The following is a 15,306-nucleotide window of genomic DNA, read 5'->3' on the forward strand; positions in this document are numbered from 1 at the left end:
CCGCTGTACAACTGAAATGAAATATAACCAAGAAATAAAATATAATGGATTGAAATAGCATTTGTCTTTCATAAATGTACAGTAGTGTTGTGTAATACATACATTTTGCTGCTGGGAGTTTTTGATTTTTTCCTTTATCAAAGTCTCTTGGGTGCAAAAACTGGAGACAACTTTAACAAAGGAACAAAATCGTATTGATTTGAATAGGAATTTTTATAGTTTAATAAATATGTTGCAGTATTTTTGCCCAGTTTTCAAGCCCGGAGAGTTTGACGTCCCTTATTGGCCTATGGAAAAAAGCATCACTAAAACCAATTTTAGCATAAAACTGACGCATAGAAGAGTAATTGATTTCGATGTGTTATGCAGCATGTCGTCACATTCACTGAAAACAAATGATGCTAATTTGTGGGGTTAGGGGTGGTGTTTGGATGTTGTCAGTGAAGCAGATGCAAATTACCTATAAATAAATTGCAAGCATGCAATATGTTTGCGTCAAAGTTATCTGGCAACTTTACCTTGGCTTAAACAGCAAATGCAAGTACACACAAACAATTCTTAATGCTTCCATATGCATAAACATGGCGAATAATAGGACAAGTAGCCCCAAATACAGGCACGTGAATAATGACATAAAAATTGAAAAGAAAGCAGGAGGCACATAAGGGATTCTGCCGCAAAGCTTGCTCCGTTTATTAAGGCAGGGGTGGTAAACTACAGTCCTCAAGCCCCCCCAACAGGTCAGATTTTTAGGATATCCCTGCTTCAGCACAGGTGGCTCAGTCAGTCTCTGCTTCAGCAGAAGTGGCTCAAACAGATCAAATATAAAATAGGAGCGCATGAAAAGAAACGAAAAAGACGAAATTAGTACATAAATTCTTTATAAATTGAAATAAAAGAATAAAAATGAAGGACAAAAGACACTACATTTAAAGTTAGATCACATAGATCTATAAGCCCGTGACACACACTGAGGGTCGGGTTCTGACACCCAGAACCCCGCGATAGGAATAAGGTCCCCAGCTGGTATAGGAGAGAGACTACAAGACAAAAAGGATGGTAATAAACAGACCCTAAACTCAAATTAATCCTATCGGCGCCCTTGTGGTGTCTCTAGACTGAAGCCCGGAAGTCCGTCGTCACGGACGTTATGTTGCTGCGTATGACGTCACCTACGCGTGTCGTGTCAAATGACACTTCTTCAGGGGTTAGTTATGTGATCCCTATGTAGGATACTACCTCAACCAATGGGAATCACCATCTGGATAGAAAAGGCCAGCCTTCCAATCAGTCACATATATCCAAACATTAACTCAATACACATGATTAAAAAAAGACCCACATTAAATAAAACATACAATGACACCCCATATAAAACACATATAACCACTTATAAAATATTGATTAGATATAAAAACTACCAATACCATATCAATACTCATTGACTGGGCCTCTGATTGAGCCACCTGTGCTGAAGCTGAGATATCCTGAAAGCCTGACCTGTTAGGGGGGCTTGAGGACTGGAGTTGAGTACCCCTGTATTAAGGCATATACTCAGCAGGTTCATCCAATGTTTCAGAGCCATGTCCCCTTCAAATACACCCACCCAAAGCCATCAATAATTACCTTCCAATATATACTTCTAATGATTTTAGGTGAGAAATAGATGTTTTGATGCCCTGCACAAAATTATTATATACTGTATACGTAGTATCAAGGAATTGACCCTCATTGTGCTATGCTTACATGAAGAGTGGTTACATAAATAGGAGTTATGAGCACAAGTTTGCAATTCATATTATAGTAATTACAATGGTATGTAATTGGTGTGGCTCTTGTCGTAATTTTTTCAAGTTTGATCTGCATAAAATAAACAGCAACACTTCAGCTGCCATCAATAAAAATTGTCATTTGCATTAGTGGTATAGCCAATAAAAATATCACTTGAGAGTACATTCACATGTCTCAGACAGGTCTGCAACCCCTATATCTTAGCATACAGTGCTTCCAGTGCAGCCAGGGATTCTGGATAATGACATGCAAATGAGCACACAGTCTCACCTTTTGCTTCTTGTGCAGGTTAACATGGAACCCTGAAAGCTTATGTCTGCCCTATTACACAACTTTTCAGCACAGCCTGGGTTGAATAAGTGCATTGCCACTAAAAATTACTCATTACTTCTATGAAATAGTAAACATCTGGCATGCAGCATGTTGTCAGTATATCCAGCTTCAGACCTTTCATTTGTACAGTATCCGGGGAACTTAGCTTTGTTCTGACATTGTGTTCTCTTATAATGACACCAGGAAATTGATGCTTACCCACTCAGCATCACACCAAGTGGGTTAATAACTAAAGTCTCCTGGCTGTATCAATGGGGAAACTCAATGTAAAAAACTGCACCATATTTATCAAAGAAAATTAGTCTTTTGAAAAGCAATGGAATATTTTCCTTTGATAAATATGGTACAATTCTTTTGCGCTGGCAAACTTTAGCAAATTCTGTAGCTCGTAAAACTTTGCAAGATGCAGACACTGAAGGGGTTAATTTAATCATGGTAAAGGGAGATTACTTTTTTTTTCTCTTGTTTGTTTTGAGTAAAACCTCAGCACAAGACAGCATTGGCTTTGATAAGCAGTTTGAGATGCTTTATGCCCTGTAGCAATGTGTACATATTTACAGTAAAAATAGGTGTTTAGTGTGGAAAACATGCCAAATTAAAAAAAAAAAGAAGAAAGCATGACTCGCCAAAGCACCAATTGTGACCTTGATTTAAGTTAAACTAGTGATTACTTACACAGTCCTTCAGATGCTAAACTGGGGTGAAAAACTAGTACAAACAAATAGCGCCAGATTTACTGGAGAAAAATACCATTGACATTTTTTTTTTTTTTTTTACATTTCGTTTACTTGTGGTACTATTTTTTTTTCCAAGCCCAAATATACTTGACTTTAATTTACATGCCCTAAATAAATGGCAGAAAATGCAAAAGAAGGGAATCGTTCTATTTTTAATGTAGAAATAATCAGGGAGGATTTACCTTTGCGATTGCCCTGCTTGCATTCATGTTCAATGTAAGGAAAGGTTTTCTACATTTAATGCAGATTATTAACCAGGGAAATGTTACACTAAGCTGAGTTTTGGATGTTAGCAAAAGGGGAACAAACTGTCACTCATATACACTGACCTTGGCCCCTTGCAGAAGCACTTACCAGAACACCACATTACTGTCTCTGTAAGTCCTCCCCACTTGCCACTTAGATTGTAAGCTCTTCAGGGCAGGGACAGGGGCAGGGACCTAATGTTACTTTTATGTATGAAGGGTTTATTCCTATTATGTCACGTGTGTTACTGCTGTGAAGTGCTACTGTATGCACATGGATGGTGCTATATAAAGATATAGATACAGTACATACACTATTATAACACATAGTATGCACCTTCCTAATTATCAGTTCTTCCCAAATCCCAAGTCGGAGCACACAGGGCAAAATTGGACTAAAGTGTTGGGGAGGAGTTCCACAAAGCACATGTTATAATGAGATGTATCACAGTTGGTGTCATTCTTTTTCCCTTTTATTTCCCCCCAAAAATATCTTATCGGAAGTGACATACTGTAAGTCTAAAAATGTGCGTCAGATTTAAGAGAGTGTTGGTACATATACATAACAGAGCAGTGCGTCAAAACACCATTTTCTCTATCGTAAGTTGATACATACAATGCTATGTATCAAAGGCAAAATTTAACTTGCACCAGGCTGCATCTATGTATTAATCTTAGTTGCGCCATTTTTCAGTATGTCTGTGACTAGATGAGGATTTATGGATCAAATGAAAAAGTTAGGGTGGAGGCACATTTGCTCATTGGCGCAGGTCTGTGCATTAATTAAGGTGCGGCTTGCGTTACTTTTCTTGATGGAATCTGCATTGTTTTTCTCCGTCCACTAAGGTAGCATAAGTTAAATTTTTAATGCAGAATACTAGGGTAGCATTTGCCAAATTCTATAAGATTAGAAATACTCTTAGTAAATGTTGCATTTCAGACTGTCATGTTTGCTTCTTTTATTTAACGCAAATGCGTTATCGCAGACCACTTTCCTGATGCATAGACCCAATAAACCATGATGTATCAAAGTCCCTGGGCTACAAAACTTGTGCAAAAAAACTGCACCATACTGATCAAAGAAATTCCCCTTGTAACCTGTGGCACCCTATTATTTGATACATCTGGTGCCATTTCTTTGCATCCCGTTTGCCCCCGTTTGCAGTTTGGAGGAGATGAATAAAGTGTGAATTGAAGTATGTTTTCACACATTGCTATATTTTCTGTTTGTGTTTGCAAATTGTTAGCCAGAAAAAAATGATGCTAACTAAAACCCAGCATATTTCTTTGATGCAAATACAGGGGGGGAAAGTGGAACTGCACTATTAAAAACACCTTTTTGCAGATGTACAGTACTGTACCAGGCGTTATTGCTGCACCCATTGGCCTGTGCAATAGCACAGTAGTCCTGCCCCTATTTTTGTTCATGTCTAATGAAGTTACAATAGTGGCTGTTCCCACTGGCACCTTGTGTGTGTCTCGCTGCAACACACCAGTGTGAGCAATAACAGAAGCTACACCTGTAAATTCTGTGCGTCATGTAACTCCTCCCTAACGCTTCATATTGACACCCCCGAAATCACAAGCTGACGCACGCAATGCAAAATGTAGAGGGAAGACCTTGATAAATTGTCACATCTATGCAAGCTGAAACATCTATTAATTTAGCTTCAAAATTGTATTGATACAGCGCCCTCTGATACGTAACCTTACTGATACCAAAAATGAAGAGGAAACTACATTAGTCAAACCTGTGATTTCTTATACTCATACAGCTAACTTCCTGCAATGCCTGGATGCATTTAGTAATGTTTATGTGGTACCAAGAGATATGTAAAAGGTACACATTTTATGAAAAAAACGTTTATTTTCAGAAAATTTTGTCAAAAATAGTAACATGTTTACACTTACTGGAGCTCTAAATTTTGCACAGCAAAAAAGGTTCTGGGAAAATAAAGTAAGAGATGGTATGAGAAGGAAAGTTGTAGAACTTGATGGCAGAGTTTAACAAAGAAAAGTTATTATACATATAAATATAGTGGAAGTCTCAATTATATGTACTCCTTGCGTCACTTAGAAATAGAGCTAGATAAAAATTCCTATCCTAACTTACTTTACAAAACAGCATATGTGTGTACAAAGAGCATAATAAGGTAATTTATTGTAGGGGCTAAAGCCCAAGTCACAAAAGAAACCACTTCCAAACTATAAACTCCAGACAAATGAATACAGTATCATCCAGTGGGTTCAAGATTTCAACCAGTACAAAGCTCCACGGTACACAAACTCAAAACGACCTGACCATGGCAATAAAACTGAGTAGAAAGCATACAATAGGTGTTTAAACAGTCTTGATGAATCAGTCCTCCATACTACGTTATGTCAATTTGTTTTCTATTTATACATTTCTTTTATTGTCCATCCGGGTCATTTACTGCACTGTAATTATTCAGGAGTTTCCGGGTTTGGTGAAAAATCCTTGAAGTAATATTTTTAAGCAGGCCTTAAATCTAGCCTACAACTCAGCGAAACTCATTGGGGTTCATAAATTCAATAGGGGATATGTACCGCATCAAGGCAAAAGAGGTGCAATTTTGGAGCAAAACAATTGCCCCACATTGGTATGGGAGTATTTTCTTTGATACATGTCACAGGTTTTTTTTGTCTCAGTGATAATTGAACCCTTACTACCTCCAAGCAAAGATGTAGAAATAATCTGAAATCATCCAAAACATACAGATGTAGTAAGACTCACTGTCTCCAGCGTCACGGTTCAAGAGGCAAAAGTCTGCGACGCCGGGAACAATGTCTGCTACAATCGAGCTGTGCTGGGATCCATGTTTCTGAATGGGACCCCGTGGAGCATTAATACTCAGGTGCCTCAACCACCGCAGCGTCACGTGCGCTTGGTGCACGCGCAAAAAATGCACTGCAGGCTAGAGGCATCGAGAGGCGACAGGCGGGCATGGCCATGATGTCACATGAGTGGTTCGTCCTCATTGGCTGAACCGCTCACGTGACATGGCTGTACTAAAAAACATTGTTGGTGCATTGAAAAAACAGTTACTACTTTGACACACATCCAATGTATTTCGTTTTTGTGTCTTGATTTCCCGTAAAAAATTCAATTTGCAACACTTATTACATAGACCCGTTTGATACACAACTCCCATTAATCAATTTTCCCAATTTTAAAAGAGAAATCCAAACTGTTTTCTTTTCTTCATTTTTGTTAATACCGGTTTGAATCAGGGGGTCTTCGGACCTAAACCCCCATTCATTTCAGCTCTGGGGGCCCCCTGCTTCTGGAGATACTTACCTCCGAATGGGGTGCCGGTATCTCTCTGCAGATTTCTGCAGTTTGAAGCCCCCGGTCACATGGGCCAATAGGAAGCTGCACCTGATGATGTTACAGCGTCCTATTGGCCTGCAGGGCCCAGGAGCTTTGTAAAGCAGCAATAATGTGTACCCAGAAGTGGCTATCGGCACCCACTATGGAGGTACGTACCTCTGGAAGCAGGGGGTTCCCAGAGCTGAAATGAATGGGGTCCCGCTGCGGAGACCCCCTGCTTCAATGCTATGTTACATTTTTTTTTTTTTTTTTTTTTTAACATTTCAAATAAAAATAGCTTATATTGCTTCTTTAAGGAGGAAGAACTTTGTGGGAGCAACAATTGGTGAGAAAAACAGAAACATACTTATTAAAAGTGAAATTGAGTGCAAGAATTGCACTTTTTTTCTCTCAAGTTAAGTAGTATTAAATTATTTTTAAGAGGAGGTTTAGAAAATGTGGAATCTCTCTTTGATAGCTCACAGGGGCTGATGTATCAAAGTCACCCAGCTGAAAAACTGGAGCAAATAAACTGCACCAAATAATACATACATAGTTACATGTTACATAGTTGAAAAGAGACATACTGTATGTCCATCAAGTTCAACATATGCTAACTTTAGACGACAGATACTTATCCTATATTTGTACTTACAGTATTTTTATCCAGAGGAAGGTAAACAAAAAACCCCAGTGAAACATTCAACGTACAGTATCAAATAAGTTCTCCCTGGATAGAATTGGGTTTATTGCTTTGATACATTTTGATGTTGTCTTTTTGCCCTTGTTTTGCTGCAGCTAGGAGACTCTGATACAGAACCCCCCCTCCCCCATGTTGTATATTTTAAAGAAAGAAAACATGGGGTGAAAAGAGAAAAGGAAAACCATTGTAAAATATTTGATGAGTATTAAGGAGTGAAGAGGTACAGTAAGTATAAGCAAGGGACTTAATGGTGCAAACACATGAAAAGCCCCATTGATTGGGGGTTTCTGTGCAATAGCGCTGGATTGGGTCTATTTACAATTGACAGAATAAGGGCCTTGGTGTAACATGGCATTATGTCTTTATCTTAAATTCATATGAAGACATATTAATGCATAATAATATATTTTGTCAATATGTCCTGCTTCGTAGAATATCAATATTTCATATATCTTTTTTGATCTACATGGTTCATCATAGGCTTTCTTCTGTACAGTAAGTTCAGGGCACAGTTATTGGAAGAAAATATTTTCAATACAGCCCATTTAGACATGCTCCATCACACTTACCAAAACAATTATTCCTATTGTATACCCTATGTAACGTGCCTGGGTCTTTTTATGAAATATCAGCATTCATTTACTGTATATCCAAGAATGTTCTGTAGATGGGAGTATTACACACAGGAACATAATACAAAACAGTAGACACTATTAAAAAGAGAAGTGAAAGTTCCCCTATAGACAGAATGTATAGAATCTGTTAGTAATAATACAGTATCTTTTCCTGACAATATAGATTCACATTGACAGCTGTATATAACTTATGAAACATGCAATACTGTCAATGTTACTACTTTTAGAAATATAATTGTTTAATAGGATAAAGCCATTTTCAGTTCAAAGGTATTTGTAGTCATTGTAACATAAACCATGAAGAGTATGGAAGATGTGTTTGATATTTACAGTTATAGTCTACAGTATATTCTATGTAAGTGACATTTTTGTATTTCGTTTTAATTTTATTATTACTATTTTATTTTGACTTATTTACTATACGTACATTTGTATCCTGAAAATGTGTGTTGAGGATGGAAACAGTTGAACAATCTGTTCAATGTAAGCTCTTCATTGTAAAATGTTGTGGCAATTGTTATGCTGTGTAATTTGTTTGCCATCTCAATTACAGTAGCACAAAGGACACCAGGTTTTGCATATATTGAATACATTCATTGTTCTTCAACGCAGCTTAAAGTTGGTGAAGATCTCCCTCTAGTGAGGTTCTTGAGGTATGACATACAACCATCTGAGTGCCCTTCTTTACCATAGTATACTATTATATCCTTCATGCAATAAAAGCAATGTATGTGAACTTAAGGAATGCTTAAGAGTTTTTTGGTCTAGATTGCATAAACAGAGGTACAGTAAATCATTTCACAATATATTTTCCATAAATATGTGTCTTTACGAAGCCTAAAAAAACACACATGGCCATTCTCGAGCTGAAAATGTTGTCCAGTGGCCATGTCACAATTTTAGAAATGTGTGAACCTAGTTCGACTCCCAGTGCCTCAGGAACCAACCAGAAACTCATTACACCTGCAAAACTATTTGTACAACTCTGCGTAGATTGTCTGTGCTATGTAAGTGTAGCCCCTTTTCCCAGTAACTAAGGGAACTACCAGTGCTGCTGTCACCTGTTTGACTACCAGAAGGTCTGAGCCTCCGCCACTGGGAGCCTGGGTTATCACTTGTTCGCCTTGGTGCAGCGCCTCCACCAGCGAGGGATCCCAGCGTAGTTGAGGAGCCCCTCACCAGAACCAATATACACAGTAATTACACGCAGGTATATTATAATAGTATTTACTGAACAGATATAATACACAAGAATAACACGGCCATGCAAGGCCGCACCCACAAAATAACACCTCCCGGGTGGAACCCCCAAAATACTGGAGTGCCTGGGCACTTAGCCCCTTAGTGTCCACAAACTAGTCCCTCCCCAATAAGCATGTGTGTGATAGCACTACCCGCAGTGTGTTGGGCCGTTGGCGCATGTGAATAATACCTCCCTAGTCTCAGTCAAGACCAGGTCAACAAGTAAAGAACTTTGTGGATCCGCACCGCAATCTACTGGTTCCTCTGCTGTGTTTATCCGTAGGTGAATGCCTCTGGAGGGGCCTCCAGCTGGATTGTACCCCTTTAAAATAGTCTCTGATAATGTGTCCTTACTCCGATCACAGACTTCAGGCCGCACTTCCCCTTCAGGTGCAATCTCCTGCTGCTGATGTCTCTCACTGACACACTACTGGGGAAGGGTCCCTATCTAGGGCCTTTTGCCTGCAGCATATACACAATCTACAGTGAGTCGGGGGATCTATCTTGGCCCTGGGGAAATCTGGCCTAATCCAGTTGAGCACTGCTCCCTGGACATTACCTTCACCTTCTCTGTCCAGGTCCCGACTGCTCTCTAGCGCGCCAAAAGTATATTTTTCCCCACAGTGGATCCTAACAGCCCTATTGGCTGATCTGTGCCACATGATCTATGCCCCAAAGCAATATGGGGTTTGTAGTTCCCCCTGCGGAGCATGTAGGTAATGGCAGCTGCAACTGTGAAGCCTCTGCGCATGCGCAAGCTTCCTGAGATGGCTGCCGGGGTTCCGCCGCGGAGCTCCGGCGATCCGGTCGCCCCTCCAACCACCCAGCATGTCGCCGCAACCTGTGCTGGAGCCGCCGATCACCCCCGGGTCGTCCCTATCAGCCGCAGTGCCTCCCCTCTTCCCCGCACCCCCACCAGTACAAGAACTGGAAGACACCTAATGGCTCATTCACTTTAAAAGGCCCATAATTATTAAGAACTCTTAAAGCAGTGGTGCGCAAACTGGGGGGCACAGTATTATTTAGGGGGGGGGGCAGGCGGCGTGCCAGCAGACGCTGTGCGCAGGTGGTTCAACAAGTTCCGTGCTGCTTCTCTGCTCTCTGTTTGTTGCGGGGCCTTGCTGTGGGTGTGGGGCCTTGCTGCTTCTCTGCTCTCTGCTGTGGGGGCGGGGCCTTGCTGCTTCTCTGCTCTCTGCGGGGCCTTCCCTGCACACAGACAGCCCCTCCTCCTATCTGTTTCCCCCACACGGGGGACCAGAGCATGCAGAGTACTACCCCCCGAGGTGAGAGTGTGCAGAGTGAGAGTGTGCAGAGTGAGAGTGTGCAGTGTGAGAGACTGTGCAGTGTGTGAGTGTGCACTATGAGAGTGTGTGCAGTGTATCTAAGTGTGCAGTGTATCTGAGTGTGCAGTGTATCTGAGTGTGTGAGAGTGTGCAGTGTGTGAGTGTGCAGTGTGAGAGTGCAGTTTTCAGTGTGCCGGAGTGGGAGAGTGCAGTGTGTCTGAGTGTGAGAGTGCAGGGTGTCTGTGTGAGAGTTGTGATTGAGTATGTGTGCTGTGTCTGTGTGAGTTGTGATTGAGTATGTGTGCTGTGTCTGTTTGAGTTGTGATTGAGTATGTGTGGATGTTGTGATTGAATGCAGAGGTGCGCAAACTGGTGGACGCGCCCCAGGGGGGGGGCACAGGCGGTGAAACCTGGTGTGCGCGGGCCGGCAGACGCTGTGCGCGGGAGGGCAAAAAAGCTGTGTGCGGGCGGGCAGCCGAAGAAGCTGTGCGCGGGCAGCCGAACAGGATAGTGCAGGTGGCAGCCACATGATGGTGTGTGCACGCACGGGGGCTTCAGAGGTACCGGGAGGAAGATGCCACAGCGCTGTGATGTAAAACGCCCCTCCTTCCGGTGTCTGCCCTATAATAGCGCTGTGTTCCTGCTCTCCTCCGCTGGCAACCTGCTTCGCTGTGATCCTCTGCAAGTGAAAGGGTAGGCTGCCACTATATCAATCATACTATGGGGGCTATGCACTAAGCTCCAAGCTTTCGCGCTGGCCTGAAAAAAATTTGCACGTCCGATAAAAAATGAAGCCGACGGCGCGATTCACTAAGGCCCTGAGCCCATTTTCTATCAGACGTGCAATGTTTTTTCCCTCTGCTAGCGCACTGAAACTTCACGTACGATAGCTGATAGAAAAAATAAGCCTAGGAAGAAAAAACCAGGGGAGCGTAGATACCTTTAAAAAGAAAAAAAGACAAACATAGTGCAACCTGTAGCAAAATATGTTATAAGGAGCTCCCAGCTGGGCACCACATACTAAGGCCAATGCCTAATGGGATATATCAGCAGGAACAATTCGGAGGAGATAATCTTTAGAAAAGAGAAGCACACATGCAGTATCCAATAAAATACAGTTTATCCAAAAATGATAAAAGTGGAGGCTTACAGAATCCCAATGGGAAAACAGCATTGACGGTGGTGATCTCAAGACCACATCACAGCGTCTCTGTGTCAGCAAACCGCCACGGTACACTTCAGCCTGGAGCCGTCTCGTCACTTCCGGTCTTGGGGCCGTCACGTCACTTCCGGTTGCGCCGCCGGTAGGAAAACAGCTACGGATACCCAGGCACTCTTTACTTCTTGATTAAGAGGTCACGCTCAACGCGTTTCGCCGTTCTTGCAGACGGCTTCGTCAGGAGTAGCAGTGACCTGTCCTGGGTGTCTTATTTATACCCATACTGCTATCAAACTCCCCTCCTCCATAGGATGATTGATAGAACATCCCCCAAAGTCACGGGCCAATTACATGCATGTGACCGCACACAGGGAAATACATATACTTAAAAACAGTGATAATACCAAAAGAAACCCAAGAAATAGGTAAAAACATATTCAACTTGAGCTCTAGGGTATTAACCAAACCCGAAGAGTCCCTTATTTCCAAAGGTTTAAAGTTCGCCCCCACTGTAAGCTCTAGTAATTTTGGCCTTTTTTTGGATGCCCAAAGATTTTTAAGGAAACTAACTATCAAAAGATTCTTTAGGCAGAAGGAGGTTGAGCTTAGAACCAGTGAAAACTCGAAAATAGATTCTAAGATAGATCCTAAAGAAGTTGACACTCAACCTAAAAGAGATATGACACTATCACAAGAAAATGCACATATTGTGAGACATTCAGGTCTAAAACCATCCTCTACCTTTTACCCAAAACATATGAAAGGTAAAAACCTAGATGTCTTTACACAACTAGTTCAGAAAGATTTTGAAAAGCTAGCTAGTTCTGATCAGAAATTTGAGAATAATTTGAGTAAAAACGAAAGAGATGCCCTCAAAATCCTGCAGAAAGACACTAGCATTGTAATTAAACAAGCTGACAAGGGAGGAGGAGTGGCCATTCTCAACAGGGAAGACTATATATCTGAGGCACATCGGATTTTAGGTGATAAAAATACTTACACACCTCTAAAAAAGGACCCAACCTCAGACTTTCTGTGTAAATTAAAAACTTTGCTGGACAAGGGGAAACAAGATGGAGTCATAAATGAGAGCGAATACAAGTTTTTGCATAAAGAACATCCTATTAGACCCATCTTTTACTATCTCCCTAAACTCCATAAGAGTTTAGTAAATCCCCCAGGAAGACCAATAATAGCAGGTATAGATTCCCTGACGTCAAACTTGTCGGCATACATAGACACGTATCTGCAGAAATATGTGAAAGAACTTCCGTCATATCTGAAAGACACTACAGATATTCTGCAAGTTATAAATAACCAAAGATGGGAAGAAGGATGGTTTCTTGCCACATGTGATATAACTTCGTTATATACGTGTATCAGTCATAAAGATGGACATGATGCCATAGACAGAGCGTTATCTAAGGATACAAATATGCCTCCTGAACAGGCAAACTTTATCCTAGACGGGATAAAATTTATCCTAGAGCACAACTATTTCCTGTTTGAAGGAGTATACTACCTTCAGAAGTGTGGTACCGCCATGGGCACGAAATTTGCACCCAGCTATGCAAATCTTCTCATGGGTGCATGGGAGGAAGACCATATTTGGTCTATTGCAGAGCTGGGTGTGGATTTGTGCCTGTGGCGGAGATATATCGACGATATATTCTTTATTTGGAGAGGGGACGAGGAAAGTCTCAAAAGATTTATAAACTATCTTAATGATAACCTACTCAACCTCAAATTCAACTGTGAGTACAGTCGGGAAAGGGTTAACTTCCTGGACCTGACTGTACTCATAGAAGAGGGAGAGATTAGTACTCAAACCTTCTTCAAAGACGTCGATATCAATAACTTTATCACACCTTCCAGTTGCCATCACCCGAAATGGCTACAAAATGTACCATATGGTCAAATACGAAGGGTCAAGAGGAACTGTTCGAATGATGACGTGTTTAATACACAATCTCAATTTATGCAAGAAAGGTTTAGGGAAAAGAAATATGAAGAGCAAGTTATTCAAGATGCAGTAGAAAAAGTAGGATGTCTAGAAAGGAAAGATCTTATAAAGAACACAGAAAAAGTTAAAACTAAAAAGAACTTTGACTTCTCTTTTCTCACAAACTATAATAGACAATCCGAAAAAATAACTAAAATAATCCGCAAACACTGGCATATTGTCCAAAATGACTCTATCCTAGGTGAAATAGTACCTGAAAGACCGACAGTCATTTTTAAAAAAGCTAATTCACTAAAAAATGCACTTGCACCTAGTGCCTTACAAAAGGTCTGTAAAGAGAGTAATAGGTGGTTACCCCAAATAAAGGGTTTTTTTGGGTGTACCACATGCCTGGCATGTAGACATAGATCGGACGATAAGTTTGGATTCCAGTCTAATATTACCAAAGAAAAGTTTTTCATAAAACAACACATTACGTGTAGATCAGAATACGTGGTTTACCTAATACAGTGCCCTTGTGGGCTTCAATACGTAGGCCAGACCACTAGGCCAGTTAAAACACGTATTCTGGAACACATTGGTAATGTGCGTAGAGGTGTCACTACTCACTTTTTATCCAATCACTTCATCAATATACACCAAGGTGACACTTCAGGACTAAGGTTTACAGTGCTTGAACATGTTCTGCCCCACTGGAGAGGTGGGGACAGAAATGTTGCACTGAAGAAAAGAGAGAGTTTTTGGATCTTTTCTCTCAAAACCTTAGTGCCACAAGGCCTGAATGTGGACTTTGAACTTGGTGTTTTTCTTTAAATTTGGTGTTTTTCTTTAACCTGGTGTTTTTTCTATTTTTTCTGTAAATTTCATATTTTTATAGGATTTAGATGGGATTGCACCTTTTATATAATTTTTGAGAGCATTTTTTATTGACTGGTGTTCAGTCTTTGTGGTCCGATCTATGTCTAAAATAGTCAAGATGTCCTTATAACTTTGCCTCATTTCATAAGATTATTGGAATTTGATGTTGTACTCTAACCTAATTTCTTTGTCTTTTTAAGATTCATCTATCGTCTGCTCAATATGACTAAGAAAGAGTAGGATAGCTGATGTGTTTTTTTATATACTTTAATGTGTATTTTATTATGAGTTAGGATTATTATTTTTAATATGTTTTTAAAATATGCTTTGGTACTATTAAACTATTTTATTATAATTGTATAATTAAATGTTTATCACTGTTTTTAAGTATATGTATTTCCCTGTGTGCGGTCACATGCATGTAATTGGCCCGTGACTTTGGGGGATGTTCTATCAATCATCCTATGGAGGAGGGGAGTTTGATAGCAGTATGGGTATAAATAAGACACCCAGGACAGGTCACTGCTACTCCTGACGAAGCCGTCTGCAAGAACGGCGAAACGCGTTGAGCGTGACCTCTTAATCAAGAAGGAAAGAGTGCCTGGGTATCCGTAGCTGTTTTCCTACCGGCGGCGCAACCGGAAGTGACGTGACGGCCCCAAGACCGGAAGTGACGAGACGGCTCCAGGCTGAAGTGTACCGTGGCGGTTTGCTGACACAGAGACGCTGTGATGTGGTCTTGAGATCACCACCGTCAATGCTGTTTTCCCATTGGGATTCTGTAAGCCTCCACTTTTATCATTTTTGGATAAACTGTATTTTATTGGATACTGCATGTGTGCTTCTCTTTTCTAAAGATTATCTCCTCCGAATTGTTCCTGCTGATATATCCCATTAGGCATTGGCCTTAGTATGTGGTGCCCAGCTGGGAGCTCCTTATAACATATTTTGCTACAGGTTGCACTATGTTTGTCTTTTTTTCTTTTTAAAGGTATCTACGCTCCCCTGGTTTTTTCTTCCTATGTT

This window comes from Ascaphus truei, chromosome 5, assembly GCF_040206685.1.
Source record: "Ascaphus truei isolate aAscTru1 chromosome 5, aAscTru1.hap1, whole genome shotgun sequence".
Classification (NCBI taxonomy): Eukaryota; Metazoa; Chordata; class Amphibia; order Anura; family Ascaphidae; genus Ascaphus; species Ascaphus truei.